This window comes from Orcinus orca, chromosome 16, assembly GCF_937001465.1.
Source record: "Orcinus orca chromosome 16, mOrcOrc1.1, whole genome shotgun sequence".
Classification (NCBI taxonomy): Eukaryota; Metazoa; Chordata; class Mammalia; order Artiodactyla; family Delphinidae; genus Orcinus; species Orcinus orca.
The window spans coordinates 34791508-34815887 of record NC_064574.1 but is presented as its reverse complement, the minus strand read 5'-3'; positions in this window follow the sequence as shown (position 1 = coordinate 34815887).

Here is a 24380-nt window from a genome sequence, read left to right as displayed (position 1 = left end):
AAATGATTTTCAAGGAACTAGCTTGAGAACTAAATGTGTCTAGTAATAATAAGAATTTTTTAAGCAATGATTTCAAACTTTATAATGAGTGTTGATGATATGATAGTTCTGTATTATTTTGCCTACATATCAGAAATGAATTGATCAAAAAGAAATATTAATTTACTACACATAATTTCAGGCTGCATTATTTTGTTGATGATTGAAGAGTAGAAGATTTCAAATCACATACTACTTGAATAGTTTGTCATATGACTCCCTCGATTGGAATCTCTAGAATTTTGTCCTCAAAATGTCTCAACCAGTGATGTTTCTTTTAACTTTCTGTTTTTGATCATGGATGTTATTACTTGCCTTGTTATCTTGGTTCTTTGAAAAGTATAGAACACAAAGTGAAAAGTAACCAAAAAACTAAATCAAAACCCAGTCACTGGGTTAGCTGTACAGTTTAATAATTTAGTATATGCCTAAACTATTTTAAGACAAACTCCACAAAGTGGAAAGAGATATAGTAACCACTGGATTAAACCATCTACTATCCAGTAACTGGGCCTGCAAATATCTATCAGTGGTACTGATATAAAAATGTTAGTAAATCAACCTGATACCAGTTTCAAAAGATGATGGTCTCTTTCTCAAATATTTCTAACTTCCCTTAAAACCCTTTGATGGAAACCTCATCCTTGATTTTGTTTAAATATTTATTCCCAAGGAGAGTATCTATTTCAGAAATGCTACCAAGAACAGCTTATTCAGTAGAAATCCCATAAAGAAATTGGGTAGGATGAACGCAATCATTGGAGATGAATGGATCTATGAAGGTTAACCCATGAAGATAAACATCACAAGGTTTGAGTACTTTTCTGAATAGTAGCCAAACCTCTCTGGTCTGGAAGTCACATATGATCCCACTCTCCTGCAAGGCTTCTCATCCTTTCCAATTATCATCAGCCATAAACAACAAGGGTACAGGCTGTCTTCATATATTTGGATAGCCCTGCCTCTGTCCCAGGCTGAAACCATCACACACCAAGGCATACAATTAAACAAAAAAGCAAATCTGAACTTATTTGAAACTTAAAAAAATTAGATTTAGATTTGAAGTAATTTTCAGGTCAGTTATAATTTTAATCAGGTTTACAAGACCAAAATCTGTAAACTAAAAACTTTATTCTTGAGAAAAAATTGAGAGAGAGGGAGAGAAAGAGAGAGAGAACAAAAGAAAACTTGGCTAAAAGGAGGATGAAAGGTACCACAATTCAGGTATTGCCTTGTGACTCATACACAGTCAATTATTAGTTCTTCTAGAGCTTACAAACAAATATGTGAATCAACAGTACCTTTGGCTTTTAACTTTTGGTCCATGGCAATGGAGACTTCCATAATCTGCACATGACTAAATAGAAAAGTTGTGAATCTTAACTGTGTTTCCTAACTTTGAAGCTGGACACAATATGCAATTAGGCAAAGGAGGTCATTTGTGGTTAAAAAGGGCCCACTTGATTCCTCATTTTTCACCACTGCATCTAAAATTCTTCTTGCATCTTATTCTTTTGTCATTACAATGGGAAAGTATCTTGTAAGCTCAAAGATGAATTCTTGTATATTTCATTATGTCATATAGCCTCCTTCACTTACTCAAAAGATTTTGCTCCTAAATTTATTCTCTAAGGAATTTATTTTTAAGTAAGAGTTAAGAAGAGATATTTATTTTCCCCATGGTGAAGGCAATTTTCCAATAAGTACATAAGTCTTTTTCAGATGCTGTTTTTCTTTTTTTCCGCATTATATATATATATACATTTTGGTAAACATTCTTTCAATTATTTTTCTTTTTTAAAATGCATGAACTTCCCTGGTGGTCCAGTGGTTAACACTTTGCCTTCCAATGCAGGGGGTGTGGGTTCAATCTCTGGTCAGGGAGCTAAGATCCCACATGCCTCTTGGCCAAAAAACCAAAGCATAAAACCGAAGCAATATTGTAACAAACTCAATAAAGACTTTAAAAATGGTCCACATCAAAAAAAAACCTTAAAAATAAATGAATAAATAAATAAATAAATAAATAAATAAAATTCACACTTATAAGTCAGGTCTTATATTGCGTATGTGTATCAAAAATATCTTTAGGATCGGTACCGAACAGCACTCACCAGCCCGAGAGGCTGGTCTGCTCACCCGCCGGGACAGGCGGGAATGAGAGCTGAGGCTTGAGCTTCGGAGGTCGGATCCCAGGGAGAGGACTGGAGTTGGCTGCGTGAACACAGCCTGAAGGTGTTAGTGCACCACAGCTAGCTGGGAGGGAATCTGGGAAAAAGTCTGGAGCTGACAAAGAGGCAAGAGACCTTTTCTTCCCTCTTTGTTTCCTGGTGCGCAAGGAGAGGGGATTAAGAGCACTGCTTAAAGGAAATCCAGAGATGGGTGTGAGCCACGGCTCTCAGCGCAGACCCCAGAGACAGTCATGAGACACTAAGGCTGCTGCTGCCGCCACCAAGAAGCCTGTGTGCAAGCAAACGTCACTATCCACACCTCCCATCCCGGGAGCCTGTGCAGCCCGCCACTTCCAGGGTCCCGTGATCCAGGGACAACTTCCCCGGGAGAATGAATGGCACGCCTCAGGCTGGTGCAACGTCAGGCTGGACTCAGCTGCCGCAGGCTCGCCCCGCATCCGTATCCCTCCCTCCCCACGGCCTGAGTGAGCCACAGCCCCCTAATCAGCTGCTCCTTTAACCCCATCCTGTCTGAGCAAAGAACAGACGCCCTCAGGCGACCTACACGCAGGGGCGGGTCCAGATCTAAAGCTGAATCACAGGAACTGTGCGAACAAAGAAGTGAAAGGGAAATTTCTCCCAGCAGCTTCTGGAGCAGCGGATTAAATCTCCACAATCAACTTGATGTACCCTGCATCTGTGGAATACCTGAATAGACAATGAATCATCCCAAATTGAGGAGGTGGACTTTGAGAGCAAGATATATTATTTTTTCTCCTTTTCCTCTTTTTCTGAGTGTGTGTGTGTATGCTTCTGTGTGAGATTTTGTCTGTATAGCTTTGCTTTCACCATTTGTCCTAGGGTTCTGTCCGTCCATTTTTTTTTGTTTGTTTGTTAATTAAAAAAAAATTTTTTTTTCTTAATAATTATTTTTTATTTCAATAACTTTATTTTATTTTATCTTACTTTATTTTATCCTCTTTCTTTGTTTCTTTCTTTCTTTCTACTTTTTCTCCCTTTTATTCTGAGCTGAGTGGATGAAAGACTCTTGGTGCTCCAGCCAGGAGTCAGTGCTGTGCCTCTGAGGTGGGAGAGCCAACTTCAGGACACTGGTCCACAAGAGACCTCCCAGCTTCATGTAATATCAAATGGCAAAAATCTCCCAGAGATCTGAATCACGACACCAAGACCCAGCTTCACTCAACGACTAGCAAGCAACCGTGGTGGACACTCTATGCCAAAGAACTAACAAGAAAAGAACACAACTCCACCCGTTAGCAGAGAGGCAGCCTAAAATCATAAGGCCACAGACATCCCAAAACACACCACCAGACGTGCACATGCCCACCACAAAGACAAGATCCAGCCTCATCCACCAGAACAGAGGCACTAGTCCCTTCCACCAGGAAGCCTACACAATGCACTGAACCAACGTTAGACACTGGACACAGACACCAAAAACAACAGGAACCTCAAACCTGCAGCCTGCAAAAAGGAGACCCCAAACACAGTAAGATAAGCAAAATGAGAAGACAGAAAAACACACAGCAGATGAAGGAACAAGGTAAAAACCCACCAGAGGTAACAAATGAAGAGGAAAGAGGCAGTGTACCTGAAAAAGAATTCAGAATAATGATAGTAAAGATGATCCAAAATCTTGGAAATAGAATAGAGAAAATGCAAGAAACATTGAACAAGGGCCTAGAAGAACTAGAGAGGAAACAAGCAATGATGAACAACACAATAAATGAAATGAAAAATACTCTAGATGTGATACATAGCAGAACAACTGTGGCAGAAGAACGGATAAGTGACCTGGAAGACAAAATAGTGGAAATAACTATTACACTGCAGAACAAAGAAAAAAGAAGGAAAAGAACTGAGGACAGTCTCAGAGACCTCAGGGACAACATTACACATACAAACATTCGAATTATAGGGGTCCCAGAAGAAGAAGAGAAAAAGAAAGGGACTGAGAAAATATTTGAAGGATTATAGTTGAAAATTTCCCTAATATGGGAAAAGAAATAGTTAATCAACTCCAGGAAGCACGGAGAGTCCCACACAGGTTAAATCCAAGGAGAAACATGCCAAGACACATATTAATTAAACTATTAAAAATTAAATACAAAGAAATCATATTAAAAGCACAAGGGAAAAACAACAAATAACACACAAGGGAATCCACATAAGGTTAACAGCTGATCTTTCAGCAGAAACTCTGCAAGCCAGAAGGGACTGGCAAAACATATTTAAAGTGATGAAGGAGAAAAACCTACAACCAAGATTACTGTACACAGCAAGAATCTCATTCAGATTTGATGGAGAAGTTAAAACCTTTACAGACAAGCAAAAGCTGAGAGAGTTCAGCAGCACCAAACCAGCTTTACAAGAAATGCTAAAGGAATTCTCTAGGCAAGAAACACAAGAGAAGGAAAAGACCTACAATAACGAACCCAAAACAATTAAGAAAATGGGAATAGGAACATACATATCGATAATTACCTTAAATGTAAATGGACAAAATGCTCCCACCAAAAGACACAGACTGGCTGAATGGATACAAAAACAAGACCCATATATATGCTGTCTACAAGAGACCCACTTCAGACCTAGAGACACATACAGACTGAAAGTAAGGGGATGGAAAAAGATATTCCATGCAAATGGAAACCAAAAGAAAGCTGGAGTAGCAATTCTCATATCAGACAAAATAGACTTTAAAATAAGGACTATTAAAAGAGACAAAGAAGGACACTACATAATGATCAAGGGATCGATCCAAGGAGAAGATATAACAATTGTAAATATTTATGAATCCAACATAGGAGCACCTCAATACATAAGGCAAATACTAACAGCCATAAAAGGGGAAATCGACAGTAACACATTCATAGTAAAGGACTTTAACATCCCACTTTCACCAATGGCCAGATCATCCAAAATGAAAATAAATAAGGAAACATAAGCTTTAAATGATACATTAAACAAGATGGACTTAATTGATATTTATAGGACATTCCATCCAAAAACAACAGAATACACATTTTTCTCAAGTGCTCATGGAACATTCTCCAGGATAGATCATATCTTGGGTCACAAATCAAGCTTGGTAAATTTAAGAAAATTGAAATTGTATAAAGTATGTTTTTCGACCACAACGCTATGAGACTAAATATGAATTATAGGAAAAGATGTGTAAAATATACAAATACATGGAGGCTAAACAATGCACTACTTAATAACGAAGTGATGACTGAAGAAATCAAAGAATAAATCAAAAAATACCTAGTAACAAATGACAATGGAGACACGATGACCCAAAACCTATGGGATGCAGCAAAAGAAGTTCTAAGAGGGAAGTTTATAGAAATACAATCCTACCTTAAGAAACAGGAAACATCTCTAATAAACAACCTAACATGGCACGTAAAGCAATTAGAGAAAGAAGAACAATAAAAACACAAAAGTTAGCAGAAGGAAATAAATCATAAAGACCAGATCAGAAATAAATGAAAAAGAAATGAGAGAAATGATAGCAAAGATCAATAAAACAAAAGCTTTTCCTTTGAGAAGATAAACAAAATTGATAAACCATTAGCCCAACTCATCAAATGTCATCAAAATTGAGATAGTTGTAGTGAGGTGGATGGACCTAGAGTCTTTCATACTGAGTGAAGTAAGTCAGAAAGAGAAAAACAAATACTGTATGCTAATACATATATATGGAATCTAAGAAAAAGAAAAAAAAAAAAAAGGTCATGAAAAACCTAGGGGTAAGACAGGAATAAAGACACAGACCTACTAGAGAATGGACTTGAGGATATGGGGAGGGGGAAGGGTAAGCTGTGTTAAAGTGAGAGAGTGTCATGAACATATATACAGTTCCAAAAGTAAAATAACTAGCTAGTGGGAAGCAGCTGCATAGCACAGGGAGATTAGCTCGGTGGTTTGTGACCACCTAGAGGGGTGGGATAGGGAGGGTGGGAGGGAGGGAGATGCAAGAAGGGAGAGATATGGGAACATGTGTTATGTATAACTGATTCATTTTGTTATAAAGCAGAAACTAACACACCATTGTAAAGCAATTATACTCCAATAAAGATGTTGAAAAAAAAAGTCTTTGTTGCATATTTTTCCTACTGATTAAATTTAGAATGAGATTATCAATTATACTGAAAGGATATGTAATCCTTTTGAAAAAATAACTTTTATTCTTGCACATTGCTTTTCCTTATTTATTTTAGACAAATATATTGAATTTCACAAAAACTGGCAAAAACTTTTAGAGTTGCTTTGTTTTCAAAGATTTATTTGGATGAAAATTTTACAATAAAATTTTTTTTATTTTTATTTTAAGATAGGTCTTAAAATAAAAGTTTTTTTCATAAAACTGTGTATAATTTTTTCCTATTAGTTATAAAGTTTGGTTTGAGTAATTACAAGTAATTCAATGTTTTATTTTTATTGCAAGTTGAGTTTTTCATTACATTTTGTAATCATTTCTGCTTACTAGGAAAGGCATTAATTTCATGTCTATTTTGTGCTTATGTCTGCTCACTTTACAGAATTACTTATTGCTTCTAATAATTTATAGTCAGTTCCTTTTGAATAGATATTATTTATTTTGTAATATTTTAAACACACAAAAATTAATGTAAAGCAACATAATAAAAATGTCTATTAATCCACTTCTTAAAATCTTAATGTTGTATCCTTTTTCTTTAGAGTTTTTTAAAGAAAATATTGTTGAAGCTTCATGAATATCAAAATTAAATTCCATGAGTCTGGCAGTAGTATCCACTGTCAAGAAACTGATTTATAGTTTTTATTCATTTTTATACTATTACAAAAATGTATAGATACATGTGTATAATTGTTTATATATTATGACATTTTATATAAATGATGTCATTTTATGTATATTATGCTATTTTTACTGAAATAGATTTTAGGACACATATCCACATGATACATTTATCTATTGTGTTTTCGTACTGTTGTTCCTTAAATGTATCAATGTGTATAATCTCCTCTTGAGGGACCAATATTTTAGTACTACATATAGAGCAGTAATAGACATCATTGTGCTACTCTTCTTATATCTCTCTGGCAATGTTTACATCTCCTTATGTATCTTCTATTCCTTCTTGAATGTATTTGGGTAATATCTTTCATAAAAACCAATATCCAGATTTTCAAAATTTAACTTGGAATTGTATATACCATTCTGTTTTAAAAATGTTAATTTTATTTGTATCTGATATTGTATCATTTTAACCTATTTAATAACTTTCACTTTGAATTATCTTACTATCATCACTGTTACCTTTTTTTAAAGCCTTTAACTTGCATATCTTTGTTCAGAAGTTCATTTTTGAGATATACCTCTTGTAAACAGCATACATAGATACATTTAGTTCATTTACTTGCTTGTTCATGTGTACATATGTCAAAGTTCTATCTTTGCTAGGTAAAACCCATAAATTTTTTGTCATTACTGACGTATCTTGGACTTTGTACTCATTAGAAATTACATGAGGCGCTAGGAACAAATGTCAAACAATTGGCTCAAACAAATCAGGTTTTTATTTTTCTCATGTAACAAGAATTATTGAAGTAGCATCATTTCAGGTGAGAGTCTCACTTCTTCCTCTATTTATTCTGTTTTGGTTTTGACAGACCCTTATATTCTATAGGTTTAATCCGGAGATATGTTTCTTTAGCTTTCAGCAATTGTTTACTATTAAAAGTAATATTTTCACTGTCCTTTAGATGTTGCAATATGTTATTCTTTGTGTCTATTAACTCTCATAAATTCCATTTTTATAAATGTCATGCTTTACTCCTTAAGAATAACCCTCATGGCCTACCCTAGTGTCATTTCTGCAACTCAGTACATATATTATCCTGTAATGATATATACAACTTCTAAGAAGGCTGATGGCTTGTTTCTTTGTCATCATGTATCTGTTCTTAATGGATGCAATAGTCTTTTAAATAACACAGAAGATGAATTTGTAGAGACTTATTGGAAGTCGACACATTTCTTTTATGGTATCTTTGTTTTATTCTAATGTTTATTGATTCTTAGATATCTAATCAAATATCTGTTTGAGAATTAAAATGAAATTTTTAGCAGGGTTGTTCTTTCTCAACCCAAAGAGTACCCTTATTTGTGTATTGGTGGATTAAGGTTCTCATTTTAGTGGACTCACTGGGGACAGGCAGGACCTACTGCAGAACACTAAGTGCAGGAAGCTTTGGTTTCTAGAGGTGAGCACTCTTGACCCTTCCCCGTGGCCTGGCCATACATTAGCTGTGCTCTAGCCCAATATCCACTCTAAGTCTTCTCTGCCAGATCCTTCAAACTGAGAGTGATAGAAAGAGCTTTATCCTGAAGGAAGAAAGCAGTCTGATTCACACTCTGCTCAGCATTTCAGCCCCCACACTCATGGCAAAGGTCTGCCTTAAGTTGATTCATTCATTCTTATATTCTTATCCTTGTTTAGAAGGAACTTTGTATTGCAACGGGGGTGGGGCGGGAGGGGGACAGCGGTGTGGGGAGGATAGTGCTGCTTCTAAACACTCCCTGGGTCTAAGCAGAAAAGGGACATCTCTTTCAAAGTTAACTTTTTTTTTTTTTTTTTTGCGGTACGCAGGGCTCTCACTGTTGTGGCCTCTCCCGTTGTAGAGCACAGGCTCCGGACACACAGGCTCAGCGGCCATGGCTCACGGGCCTAGCCGCTCCACGGCATGTGGGATCTTCCCGGACCGGGGCACGAACACGCGTCCCCTGCATCGGCAGGCGGACCCCCCAACCACTGCACCACCAGGGAAACCCCAAAGTTAACTTTTAATTAACTCTCTAGATGACTATCCCTGGGCCCTTCTCATTCCTGTTGAATTTTGGGTGTTCCTCTAAGGCTTTGTTAGAAAGAACTCTTCTCAATGCCTCAATGACATTTTGCTCCCTATAGTTTGCGTTATGTTTTACCTGTTTGGTTGTTTCCGTCCATTCTCAAGACATCCTGCATCTACTAGACATTTCAAAAAAAAATTACTCGTCTAATGAAGATATCATTTTTCTTTTCCATGCCTATGGTTCATTTTTTTCCCCCTTTTACATCTTTATTTCTGTCATTTCAATATTATGGAGAGAAAGGAGACACAATTTATCATCTTGTTCCAGGCACATTTCATTATTAGAAACTCTTTCTTCTTGAATTCCATTGACATCAGAAACTTCTGACATATTCTCCAATCCTCTTTGTCCAGGTAACTGCTACCTGGGTTTGGCCAAGATGCAGTTCATTGTCCTACATACTCAACCCTTTTTAGTGATTTTGCTCTACTGGTTATTTGTATCTGTGTGTCTATTAGAGTGTTCCTTAAAGCTCTACAATATATTAATGTAGTGCTAAATGATAATAATAATGGTTAATATGCATCGATGCTTATTAGATGCCAGGCATTTTGCTAATTGTTTTATTTGCTTAATTTTCTTTAATCTTCGTGAAATATGAACCACCCCAATTCTTCATTTAACAAATGATAAAACCAAAACTGAGAGCTCAGGGTCTCTAGGCTTGTGAGTATTGGAGCCAGGATTGCACCTAGGATTCCAGAACCAGCACTAGTAAAAACTCTGTTATATTGCTGCTCATGTGCACTTACAATTATTTACCCAGGCTGTAGTTCAGACCTCGTATTCTCTCAAGTATCAAAAAATGAACAGAAACACAAAGACTCTTGGAGACTTCTGCACTGAATAGCCAAACATTAAGTGATAAAGCAAACTGTATGTGGGAAAAATTCCAGTAACTCAGAGTGAAGAATAAATTGCAAACTGCCACATGGAAATGTATCATAATATCTGATAACTGGGATGATTTTTCTAATGATTTTCATGAGGACAAAACAGTGGCATTATTTTTCTTTGGTTCATCTGTGTCAATTCCTGATATCATGTCCAGATAAGCAAATGTCCTTTCTCTTTTAACTTTAGAAATATGCTTCAAGCTATATTACCCTTCTCATACTCTCCAGTCCCATAGGACCTCTTACAGTTCTTTGGCCAGTTGGAAGCTCTTACCCAACTTTTCTAGGCCACTGACTTAAAAAGTCAATGATTTCCTGTCCTCTTCCCTCTCTAAAGTTAGCCTAAACCAATTTTCTTTAACTAATGTTCGTTCCTCTGATGAAACAAAGTCCCTGCAGATTTCTATCTTAGTTTTCTCAGTCAAAATAAAATAAAAACCAAAAAATGAACTAAAAGCCCAGAGCAAAAGACTTGGAAGCACAACTGTGTTCAAGTCCTGTATCATCACCTATGTGCCTCTGATTATGTTTCTCAGTGACTTCATATCCCTTTTTGTTTTCCTAATTTTAAAAAATGAGAGTTAATATACTTAAGATTCTAAAAAATTAGACTAAATGTTAACCCATGTAAACCTTATAAGAAACATGGCTTAAATCTAAATAGAGTGTCTTCCCTGCAAAGCAATATGGGACTTAAAAGTGTTTCATAAACTAAGGTGTGACAAACACATACTAAGATAGTGGAAAACCAATGAACTCTGAGAACAAACAGATTCTGACCCAAATATATTCATAAAAGCAGTGTAGCCTGGATAATCTCTTGTTTTTCTTAAAATTTTATTTATTTACTGATAAATTGTTGTAATAAATCCATTTCAAAATCTACATGGAGAGTAAAATTTGATAGAGTGTGCAAATGTTGACTCATATTTCATACTTGTTAAATCATGTAGCTTTCTCTTATTAAAACTTTTTGTGTTATACCTATACAACTATCCAAAAGTTAAAAACATATAGTTGTATGTATATGTATTTACACACACACATACAATCACAGAGAGAGAGAGAGAGAAATAACATTTTTCCCATATTGCTATATATACTGGAAACACCAATAGCAGGTATTGGAGAAGATGTGGAGAAATGGTATCTTCCATATTTTCTTCTAGTGGGAATGTAAATAGTATAAGTATTTGGGAAGCAGTATGGCAATTTCTAAAAAAAAAAATACAAAGATGCTTGTAGCCTATCATACAGCAATTTCACTTTGAGTTATGTGTTGTCAAAAGAAACTCTTAAACGTGTGTCCAAGAAGGCCTGTTTAAATGTATTCATTATATCATTATTTAAAAGGTTGAACATTGAGTAAATAAAATGAGTTGCACAAGAATTCATAAGGATGCTAACATATGTATAAATTTTAAAAGTTCATGGAAAATACCACTGTTTACAGACCACACATAGATTGTAAAGTATAAAAGCCTAAATGGGATTGATATTCACCAGTTTCAGTGTAGAAGTGAAGTCTGGAAAGAAATGGAGAGAAAGGGTGGCATCAACTTTATCTGTCACATTGTATTTATTTAAGAGAAGAGAAGATGATATGAAAGCAAATATGTCCAAATATCGACATCATTAGTTAAATCTGGGTGGTAGGTATATGGTGTTGACAATATTGGTCTCTGCATTCACCTGTTTAATGGCACAATCATAAAAACATACAAATAAACTATTTTTTAAAAAGCTATGAAAAACCTCTAGTTGCCTTAAGTTCTTTCTGGACAATGGGTTTGTGGATGGGGGGAGCATATGTTTGCATTTACTACACATGCAGTATGATTGTAGAAAGGATGTGATATGCATATGCACACATGGGTAGGCATACATATGCCATATATATATATATGTATATGAAAAATATATAGCACATCCTTCCTATATTATTCATACCATAGGTACAATGAATTGTGCCTTGCTCTTCATTCTAACTGCAAATTACTTTGAATTTTTACAAAAGACAATGCATTAATTTAGATAAATTTTTTGTCTTACCCTTGGCATTGCAAAGCCACTTAATTCTTTTAACAGATTTTATTGACAGATTCTTGCCATGACTTTTGTTACATAGCACTACACTGTTTTCTCCAGCCACTGGCCAATGCAGGTCTATGATTTTGTTCTAACCTGCTTTGCTTCATCATTTTCTGTGAAAATAGGCTGGACACACTTTAATAACATTTGCTATTAACATATTTTAACTTTAAATCTGTTAACCAAGACATAGTGTATTCAGGGTGTACTCAGGCCATAAAAAGGCTGGAAATCTGCCTTTACATCTCATGGAAATGTCTTATGAAATGTATAGTAATACACCCCCCTAACTTCGATTTCCTGTAACTTAGAGTCGCTTTTAATAAAGCTTATTCTTTTTATATTATACTATAGCTTGACTTCTGGATTGTGTGATTTGACATCAGAAATAACTTAGATGGATTATTTCCCTGAATTTTAACACCCAGGATATGTGCTGTCACATTCCTTTTCATAATGAAAAAAATTAATAAAATGCTCAAGAAGCAAATGGACTACAATTCCACCAGTTCAAAATAATTACAAGGAGAATAGGCGTGAATCTGGAAACAAAGCAAATATTAAAAGAGACACCGTATGCTTACTTTCAACTGGGGGCAGTAATGGGAGCCCACTTACAAAAATGTACCTAACAGGGGTCCTGCTGAGCCCATTAGAATGAACAGAAAATGCTTTCATAGAACTCTATTAATTATTGATGGTACAGCTGAGGTGATTTTTAAAGTATGTAAGAAGAGGGTTTATTAAGCAAGTTAAACACTCCTTTTCTGCCCCCCTAATCTGATTTAAACCAAGAGTTCCTATAAAAAGTACATTTCTCCTCCAGATGTTATAAATTCTGAAGTATTTTGTCATATGTATAAAATCACCCATGTTCAAGAGTCCACATGGAAGGTTTGAGGTATTTTTCTGTAAATCTAAAAGCATCAGATTAGGTCAAACACAGAAACCAGGAAAAACTAACCCATTTTAAGGAAGATTTTTTTCTTCATCTTTTATTACTGTTAAACACATGCACAATGTAACAGAGTGCATGGGAGGTAACACTTTCTGAGTCCTAGAATATCTAAACATCTCTTTAATTTAGCCCTGATTGACACTTAGGCTGGTTTTAGAATTTAGATAAAAAATATTTTCTTTTTTTCTAAGACCACTGGAAATATTACTGAAACATTTCTTTCTGAGATCCAGCATTGTTAGTTAAGTATGAGTTCAGTCTGATTCTTGTTTATTTATAAGAGGTTGGTACTTTCTTTCTGGAAATTTTAATGCTTTCTGCATATCCTTGGTATTCTGAAAATTCATGAATTACATAAGGTATTTTAAAATATGTATATTTTGTTTATGGCCACCTTAAATCCTAAGACTTGTGCCATTCAGTATTCAGATCTAGACAAATTAGTTTTTAAAGATAATTACCTTGATAATTATTGTTTTATCTCCATGTTTTGTTCTATTTTCTTTATCAGAGATTCCTTTTTTATCACATGTTGGAATGCCTAGATATATAATATTTTGTGTCTTTTTGGTCATTTTCTTTCCTCTTTCTCTCTCTCTCACACACATACACACAAACACACACACACACACACACAGGCACACTTGCTCAAATTTATTTTTCAATTCTGTGGAATTACTTCTTCTTTTCCTTTGAAGAGTCACATTTTAAATTTCTAAGATCAGTTTCTTGTTCTCTGGATGTTCTTTGCTCACATTGTTAGAGAACCATTGGTGAAAACTGCCTGCCTTGTCCAGGCACAATAGTAATTCCTTGCATGAGTTGTCTCATGACAGGAGGTACTGCTAAAAACTAACCAGGAGAATTTGGGGTGGAGGGCAAAAGGAGGGAGGAGAGACCAGCCCATAATATGTCCAGCCAACCTCCCAGAAACCCTCACACTAGAATCCAACTTGGCTGAGTGATATGAGAGCCGCAGTAAGGATCCTGAGTTAGACCAAATATGGGCACAAGCAAGATGATTGGCCAGAGACAACCCTGAAAGTTAATCCCATCACCATAAAACTGGAGACTGTGAGCCATGCAGCAGAGCAGTCTTCCTGTGTTCCCTTACCCTAATGCTCTCTGCCCAGGCACCCCTTCCCAATAAAGTCTTTTTCTTTGTCAGCACAAATATCTCCTCTGACAATTAATTTCTGAGAGTTAGACAAAAGCCCAATCTCGGGCCTTGGAAGTGGTCCCCCTTCCGGTAACATATCATGTGCTTTTACCTTTTTTTTAAGTGAAAAAAATTATCTTTCTCAGGCAGCCATATATTACATTTTGTTTTCTTTTAAAATTGTCATCAAACATCTTGCATATGCCAGTTTTTGGTTGTTTGTTTGCTTTTGGATTCAAATAGTCTGTCTTATAGAGGAATAATTTTACATCTGCTAAGCTATGGTTGTGGTGAATTGTATAACTGGTTAAGGTTTGTCTGTTTCAACTGGGTGCTAAAAAGGCCTTAAATATAAACTTGTGGTCTCTTCTTATTAATTATAAAGGCTATATTAGTACCACTTTAAAATTTATGCTTCATTTCCACATCCTAGTTCAATTCACTATTCTTATTTTTTCTTTCCTTTCTTATTTACTACTAATTTTGAGACAGCAAGGAGGGCACAACCATTAAAAGAAAGACACAACCATTAAGAACAGGATACCACAAAAACCAGTTAGAACCTACCAGGCCCAAGATAGACAAAGATTTGACTTCCAGTAGACCTTCATCTCATTATACACTCATTGTAATGCATTAGCTTCTAAATGACACACCAACAGGTGCCATGACAGTTCCAAGGCCGGCTATAAAAGGCGAAAAATTGGATGGTTCCCCAATTCATGGAACTTCCCGCCCCTTCTGCAAGATAGAATATTTCTTCCACTTGTTATCCTATGAAATTACCCAGCCCATAAAAACTAATCATCCCACACCTCAGGGCCTCTTTTGCCTTTTGAGACGGTCCACATTCTGTCTATGGAATGTGTTTCTCCCAGCACTGCTCTCACCATCTGAGACTGGACCCCATGCCCTGGGGCTGTTGCTCTCGCCTTCTGAGACAACTCACACTCTGGCTATGGAGTGTGTATCTCTCTAAATAAACCTGCTTTCACTTTACTATGGCTCATTCTTGAATTAATTCCTGCATGAAGCCAAGGTCCCTCACTTGGCGGACCATCCCAGGGACTCATTTGAGACGCTCTGTTTTTTGTTTTCTACAAAGGGGTTGACAACAACTAAGAAACTACAGAAGAGAAAAAAGTTTAAAACATGTTGAGAGCTTCAGCTCTCACACAATTGTAGGTTGACAAATCAAATTTATGCTATAGATAACCCAAAAGAAAAATAATAAGCAAAATTAAATTAAAAATGAAAAACCCAAAAAACTATGGATTCATAGGTCAAAGAAAACTAAAGTAAAACAATAACTCAGTATCTAAATAGCATATGTATTTGTTTTTGTTGTCAGCATTTTCACATGTGGTAGAAATGAGACCAAACTTTAATTAGGATGAATTATTTGTAGAGCTGGTTTGGGGCTTGTCCTAATCTTCATTCCACCCTGTTCTATTTACTTTATTAGTTGCATATTGCTCTTGATGCAGAGATACATGCAAGGAAAAAGAAAAAACAGATTTTCCAATCAGCCATCATATAAGCTGCCCAGCCACAAAACCAACATTTCCTCCATGGAAGCCACTCTCTTCCAAAATTCTTCAAGTAGAGATAAAGCAGTGTTTGGTCACTAACTGAGTGAAAAAGACCACATTTTCCTTCATCTTGAAAGAAAGTTGAGAAAGGATATCTATGCATACCTGCAGCTGGGTTAATTTTGACTGTTCTCATAATGCCTGTTAAAAAATATTGACAAGAATATGGTGATATGCTCATTTGAAAATGAAGACATGTCATGTTCTTTCATGGGTTCCATATCCAAAAGGTGAAGAACAAGGAAGAGAATTATCCCTTTGGGTCTTGAAAACCAAGGGACATTTTGCTCCCAGTGTTCAGAATTGCATGCAAATGGTTTTTTTCATCTCTCATTTGAATGAACTCTAGCCATGTATTTATACAAAATATTTTCATGCATGAACACCAGCATGTTTCACAAGAGATGAACTCCTTTAAAATGCCTCAAAGGTGAAGATAAGAGGCAAAATGATTGGCATATTATTAGAAATTTCTAAAGGGTATACTAAATAAACACAGTTTGGATTCTTGAGAAGAGTGTAATTAGTGTGAGTATAACAATTTGGTTTTCATATATGTATATGTGGCTCACTGTGAGAACAGTATTGACGATGTTCCAGATTCAAATTTGATTCCACAGAGGGGGCCAGTTTCTTATTTTTCTTGGATGTCATCCTCTTTACTCCTGTACTCTTTAGTGTGTGCTGAGGATTACCTGAGGCTAAGAAGCAAGCTTTTGTCTCCTAGGAGAACACTTAATCTGGACTTAGAAGCAAAATTATCATCATTACATATAAGTTGCTGGTAGACAAAGCAAATCTCAATTCTAGGACATATAAAAAGAAAAGATTTAAATTCCTAAGTAGTCTGAATTGTGGAATAGTTTACCCAGAGCTTATTTAACTAAATAAATTATTTTTCCATAATGAATGGGAAAAAATGATATACTCATTTGAAAAGGGGAGGAAAGGCCAGAGATTTACTTGGGCAGAAGTTGTCTACTTCGGATGTCAAATATAAACTTTCAGAAGAATAACTCTGAGTTATTCTTATTAAAAAAGAGACTATCAAGTATGATCTACTTAATTCTTCAAATAAGAACCATAAAGTTAATGGTCTTAGAAGATATTATTTAGTGCAGTCTTTTATACATACAGAAATATACTCATTTATTCAACAAGTATTTGGTAGATGAGTGCCTATTTTATTCTATGGATGTAGAATACAATGAGGGTTTCTTTTCCACAAGCTTAGAGAATAAATGTGAAATTTATCCATATATATATATTTCCACACACACATTCATAAGAAATAAGAGGAAAGAGTCATGAAAATGAAAATCCATGACAATTCACATTTCTGTAGCTGGTCATGTGGTTGTAGCTATATTTATAACTACATTCTACTACTCATTTTATATTCTCTTTGCCCTCAGGAGGCACTTCAGCTGCCCCTGGTTCTTTAGCTGGTGGGGGATCAAAACCTTCATTCCTGAAGGGTCTGAGCCATTAGTAGTTCTGCCTGGATTAAGGTGTTGTTGATTAGGATTAGGGTTAGCCTTAATCACAGGGCATGGTAATATAAGAGGCACCTTAAAGTCCTATATTCCAGACATACTCTTCCTTACCTCCATCGTGGAGCATTAGTCCAATGTCCACTTGTTACTCAAGATTAATCACCCCAGTCAACAGAGAATTCCCTTCTTTCCCTATTGATTCAAAGGCAAGTGGAGCCCAAAGTGGATGAACAGCAGTCTTAAGTTCATAGGGATCATTATTGCATTTCTTGGTAGAAGCATTATACCTCTTGGAACTATGATCTCTAGGCCACTAGAACACAGGGGTGAAGAAACAGGAAGCAAAATTTTGGTAGTGGGTCACTAGGTATAATAGTGAGTGGTGCCAATCCCATTTCTACCTCTTTATTCCTGGACCCATAAATTCTTGCTATTAGAGAAAGAGCACCATATATTGGATCCTAATTCAGAGCATACACAGCCTCCTAGAGAAACTTGCCACATCCATGCAAACTATTGCCACATAGCTGGTGCTGTAACAGTTTTCAAAAGGCCATTTCAGCATTCTATCAAGCCAGCTGCTTCATGATGATGGAGAACATGGTAAGACCAGTGAATTCCAACTGCATGAATCCATTGTCATGCTTCTTTTTCAGTGAAGTGAGTTCCTTTATCAGAAACAATGTTGTATGTAATACCATGATGGTACCATGATGGTGGATAAAGCATTCTGTAAGTCCACAGATGGTAGGTTTGGCAGAAGCACTGCAGAAGCACTGTATGCAGGGAAGGTTATTCTATATTATTATATATATAGAATAAGTGTCTATTCCACTAAGAACAAAACACTTCCCCTTCCATGCCACCCAGGTAGCTGGTTGATCAACCAAAGATGATGGTGGTATATCAGGGACTCAGTATTGTTTTTTGCTATTGGCAGATTGGACACTCAGCAGAGGCTATAGCCAAGGTGGCCTTGATGAGTGGAAATCCATGTTCCTGAGACCATGTACAACCTCCATCCCTGTCACTGTGGATACATTTCTCATGAGTAATGGCAAGAATGGCTGAGGAAAGAGGTTGACTGATATCCACAGAATGGGTCATTCTATCCACTTGATTATTAAAATACTCCTCTGTTGAGGTCTCCTTTTAGTGGACATTGACATGGGACACAAAGATCTTCACATGTTTTGCTCAATTAGAGAGTTCTATCTACGTGCCTGTTCCTCAGACTCTCTTGTCATCAATTTCTAATCATTTTTATTACAGGTCCTTAACCATCCAACCAAACCATTGTTCACAATCCATGAATCAATAGATAACTGCACAGCTCCATTTCTATGCCCAAGCAAAATAAAAAGCTATGTGCAGTGCTTGAAGTTCTGCCTACTTGCAGGATTTCCCTTTACAATTGTCCTTCAGGGATGTCTCAAAAAGGGGCTGTAGTGCTGCAGCTGTCCACTTTCCAGTGGTACCTGCATATTATGCAGAATCACCTTTAAACCAGCCCAGAATTTTATTTTCTTCTGTCAGCTGGTCATAGGTGCAAACTGGGAGAGAGAAGGTAGTGTAAAAAAAGTGGGAAACCATGGGCAGTTAGGCATTTCTTTATGTATCTTGTTTGTGTCTTCAGGGTATGCTGGAGCTGATCTTTTATACACCACTTCCATTTGATGATGGAGTGCTGCTGTGAATGCACAACTTATGGCTCTGTTGTCAGATAATGCCAGGTACATGATGGGCAGTTCAGGTTGCATGATAACTTGCTGGCCCATGTTGTATTTTTATTTTAAATTACTTAAAACTATTAAAATATTTCTCTTGATATTTCTTCTTAGACCTATATGTTATTTAGAAGTGTGTGTTTAGTCTCCCAATGCTTTATGATTTTTTGGCTATCTTTCTATTATTAATTTTTAGTTTAATTTCAATGTAGACTGAGAGCTTATTTTGTATGATTTTCATTATTTTAAATTTGTTAAAATGTGTTTTATGATCCAGAATGTGCTCTAGCTTGGTGAATGTTCCATGTGAGCTTAAGAAGAATATGTATTCTGCCTTGTTGGATAAAGTATTCTATAGATGCCAATTAGATTGAGTTGATTGATGTTGCTCTTAATTTCAACTATATCCTTACTGAAACTGTGCCTGTATGATCAGCCAAATACAGATACAGATGTGTTGAAGTCTCTAGCTGTCACAGTGGATTTGCCTATATCTCCTTGCAATTCTATCAATGCTTGTGTCACATATTCTGGAGCCCTGTGGATATTCTAGTAAGATGTTGAGAGGGGAAGCATTCTATAATTTTATTATTAACTCTCACTTTTTTTTTTTTTTTAACTGGGCCAGAGTCCCTGAACTGTGACTTTCAGCAGAGTTTCTTAGCTTTCTGTTTTTTGTTCCCTTCCTCTGTTGGAAGTAGGAGATTTTTCTCATATCTTTACAGTGAGAACTTGCTGGGGTTCCTGGAGGTAAAACTCATGAAAGTGTGGAGAGCTTTCCTAAGATTGAGCCCCCACAGGGAGTTTTTAACTCTGAACCTAGTCCACACTAAACCTCTAGCGATCCATCAATTGCAGTTTAATTGTTTCTATGGATACTGGCTCCAGCAGTGAGTTTCTGCTCCTGGGCTTCTGGTCCTGGTAAATTGTGGTTCTCTGTAGCTGTCTCCCTATCCAATTTTTGCAGTAGCTGATTGACCTATGATCTCAATTCTCTGAAGAATGTTAAAAGTTTTTGTTTTTCAGTTTATTCAGGTTTTTTCTTGTTGTAAGCATGGGAGGGACAACTTCCAAGTCTTTTAAATGTTAGTATGGAAACCAAACGTCCCAAGGATACCTTTTCAACAAGTGGTCCGGAGGAGTTGGATATCCACAGGTAAACAAAGTGGACCTCAAGTTAAATCTATTAAATTCTATAAATATTAACTAAAAATGGACCATAGACTTAATTTTAACTTGTAAAATTATGAAACTTTTAGAAAAATGTCTTTAGGACCTAAATATATATATGCTCACATACACACACACACAGAATGGTGCAAGTAAGATGGTAAAATAGGAATAAAGTCAATGGTTTGTATTAATATTAATTTCCTGGTTGTGATATTATACTAAAATAATGAAAAATGTTACCTTTGGTGGAAATTGAGTGAAGGTTTACAGGATCCCTGTAGTACAGATATTATATGGTTCCACTTATATGAGGTACCTAGAATAGTGAAATTAATAGAAATAGAAAATAGAAACAGGGGCTGGGAAGAGGAGGTAATGAGGAGTTATTATTTAACAAGAATAGAGTTTTAGTTTGGGATGGTGAAAAGTTCTGGAGATGGAGCGCAGTGATGGTTGTACAACTATGTGACTGTACTTAATACCACTAAATTGTTAACTTAAAAAATGGTTAAAATGGCAATATTTCTGTTTTGTATATTCTGTCACAATAAAAAGCTAAAATCTCAAAATAAAAATTGTAAAAAGGTGGGATAAGGGGAGGGCCTTAAAAAGAAACAGAGACAATTAAAACATTGAAATTTTACTCATATATAGTTTTATAAGAAGAAGAATTGCATCTGTGAAGGCTGTTTCCTAGACCCTTCACAACCTTCAAGTTTGGGGTTGACAAAGGCAAAAAGCCACAGAATTTCACAGGAAAAGATGGGTAATTAGTTTGTAATTACTCTGTGAGCTCAAGATTGGTTGGTTGCAGTGGAGCTTGGTACTAGATGATTGCTAAAACCCAAGTCCAGTGTGATTTTTTAAAATTTATTTTATTGAAGTATAGTTGATTTACAATGTTGTATTAATTTCTGCTGTTCAGCAAAGTGATTCAGTTATATATATAACTGAATATATATATATATATATTTCTTTTCCTATTCTTTTCCATTATGTTTTATCACAGGATATTGAATGTAGTTCCCTGTGCTATACAGTAGGACCTTGTAGTTTATCCATTCTATGTATGATTGTTTGCATCCGCTAGTCCCAAACTCTCAATCTATCATTCCCCTCCCCCTTGTTAACCACAAGTCTGTTCTCTATATCTGTGTGTCTGTTTCTGTACATAATTTCATTTGTATAACATTTTAGATCTGCATACATATAAGTGATATCATATGGTATATGTCTTTCTCTTTCTGACTTACTTCAGAAAGTAAGATAAGGTAATCTCCAGGTCCAAACTAGACATTTCTCCAAAGAAGACATACAGATGGCCAACAGGCACATGAAAAGATGTGCTAATTATTAGAGAAATGCAAATCAAATCTACAATAAGGTACCACCTCACACCAGTCAGAATGGCCATCATTAAAAAGTCTACAAATAACAAATGGTAGAGGGGGTGTGGAGAAAAGCAAACCCTCCTAAAATGTTGAGAATGTAAATTGGTGTATCCACTGTGGAAAACAGTATGGAGTTTCCTGAAAAAACTAAGAAAAGAATTACTATATGATTCAGCAATCCCACTCCTGGGTATATATCCAGAGGAAACTCTAATTTGAAAAGATACATGCACCCCAATGTTCACAGCAGCACTATTTACAATAGCCAGGACACAGAAACAACCTAATCCATCAACAGAACAATAAATAAAGATATGGTACACATATACAATGGAATACTACTCAGCCATAAAAAGAATGAAATAATGCCATTTGCAGCAATGTGGATGGACCTAGAGATTATCTATTGTGTGTTTTAAAAAAAAATTATTGAAGTATAGTTAAATTACAATGTTGTATAACCACTGCTGCACAGCAAAGTGACTCAGTTGTACATATATATACATTATTTTTCATATTCTTTTCCTTTATGGTTAGGAGTGGGAGTTTGGGCTCAGCAGATGCAAACTCTTGTATATAGAATGGATAAACAGCAAGGTCCTACTGTATAGCACAGGGAACTATATTTAATATCCTATGATAACCATAATGTAAAAGAATATTGAAAAGAATGTATATATATATCCATTGTGTGTGTGTGTGTGTGTGTGTGTGTGTGTGTGTGTGTGTGTGTGACTGTGTCATGTGGCATGCAGGATCTTAATTCCCTGATGAAGCATTAAACTCATGCCCCCTGCATTGGGAGTATTGGGTCTTAACCACTGGACGGCCAGGAAAGTCCCTCCATTGTGTTTTAAAAGCAGCGTTGACTCAACAAATCCATCAGTATAAGCCCAGATTGTTAATAGGGACCTCAAACTGTTTGCCCCCAGTATGCTTTTGTGCTTATCATGATCAGCTCTTTTTATTTTATTTTATTTTATTTTATTTTTTATTGGAGTATAGTTGGTTAACAATGTTGTGTTAGTTTCAGGTGTACAGCAAAGTGAATCAGTTATAAGTATACATATATCCACTCTCTTTTTTTTTAGATTTTTTGATCAGCTCTTTTTAAAGACATGATTGCTCTTGTTATTTCTTCTGCAAACTGGCAAGCTCTCACGGCCCCAAGGCTTAGTGTCAGGCTGTGGGCAAGTCCCTTCACTCCAGCACAAGACTCTGGAAATTTTCTTTATCACAATCTTCAGTCACCAAAGTTGGTTTGGGGCAACTTCCCCTTTAGCAGCTTCCCTTAGTTTACAGTTTAGTTTTGAATCACCAGGGGATATTTAAAAAATACTGATGACTGGGTTCCACTCCTAGAGCTTCTGATTTAATTGGTCTGGGGTATGGACTAGACCTTGGGATTTTTTAAAGCTCCCTGCAGGATTCCATTTCATCTCTGTGCATCATTGAAAATGACTGATGTGTAAAGAGGATGAAAAAAACAGAAACTAGTTGTAATGAAATACTTCTCATGTGATACCTCTGGGAAAAAAAAAGGCATTTTCCCTCCCTAGCCAGAGCTTCCAAAACTGCCCCATGGAAAAGCTAAGTTTCCCTGTGAGGAACCTAAAAATCTCATGCTAAAGACTGTTGCCTCTCATCCCCACTGGCAATGGATAACAGCTGGTGACCATCCTTCCCTTTCCCATCAGCCAGTTGACAAAAATAACAAGACAGTTCTAGGCGTGTGTTATGTTGAATAAAAATATACAAAGGAAGCTGGTGAATTCTCTTTCCTAATTAACAAATATATTAATTTGTTTAAACTCCCAGGAGTCTGATCTCTTCACAGGAGCAGAATAAGTTAATTGCATTCTCATGTTAAAACAGCTTCAATAGTGGGGCATGACCAAGGAGAATGCCTTTTTATTATCCTCTGGTGTGGATGTGACAGGAGGTGGTTGAACTGATAGAATTATTACTAAAACAATCAAATGGAAGGTGTTTTTAATGCAGTGTCTCGGAACTACATGAACTCCTCTACAGCCAAGCTGTGCTGGTTTGTTGCTCAGTTCCCACTGGTTTCAGGGTGAATTACATTATATTACAGAGCTGCAAAGAACTCCAGCATCCAAGATACTTGTATTGTCTTTCTCAGGGACACAATTATCACCAGAGTTGTGCATTCCTCTGAGGTATATCTGTCTGTAACATGAGGTTTCTTTTGTTAATGTTCGTTTAGTTCAGGTGGAAAACCAACCATGGCTGTCCATTCATCCTTTCCTGTAACAAATATTCACTGAACGTCTATTACATGCTGAGTACAATGCAAGATCCTGGAGTAAAAATGGTAAATGCAACTGCCAGTATATTAATGTAAGGGAGAGAGAATCCATGGATAGTAGAGCCTGGGATTGAAAGCCAGCCTCCCTAATGCCACAGCCAAGTTCTACCACAAACTGTGTGTAATTTTTCTGGGACTCAGTTATTGCATTATAAATTGGGAGAATAATGGTTTCTTCATATAGAGAGTACATTTATTAGGGAGAATAAATGGAATTATAGATTTGAAATGTTTAGCACCACACTTGGTACATTATGTTATCTTTTCTATTATTGCTTTTATTGTCTCTTTTTATTATGGCCTAAATAAATAAGATTAGCTGTTAACAAATATTAATGTTGTTGGTAGTTAGTCAAAACTGTTTTGATTTTTCATTGAAGTTGTGTTTTTTTTTTAAGGAAAAAAGAGGCTTCTTATAGTGTACCATGCTTCC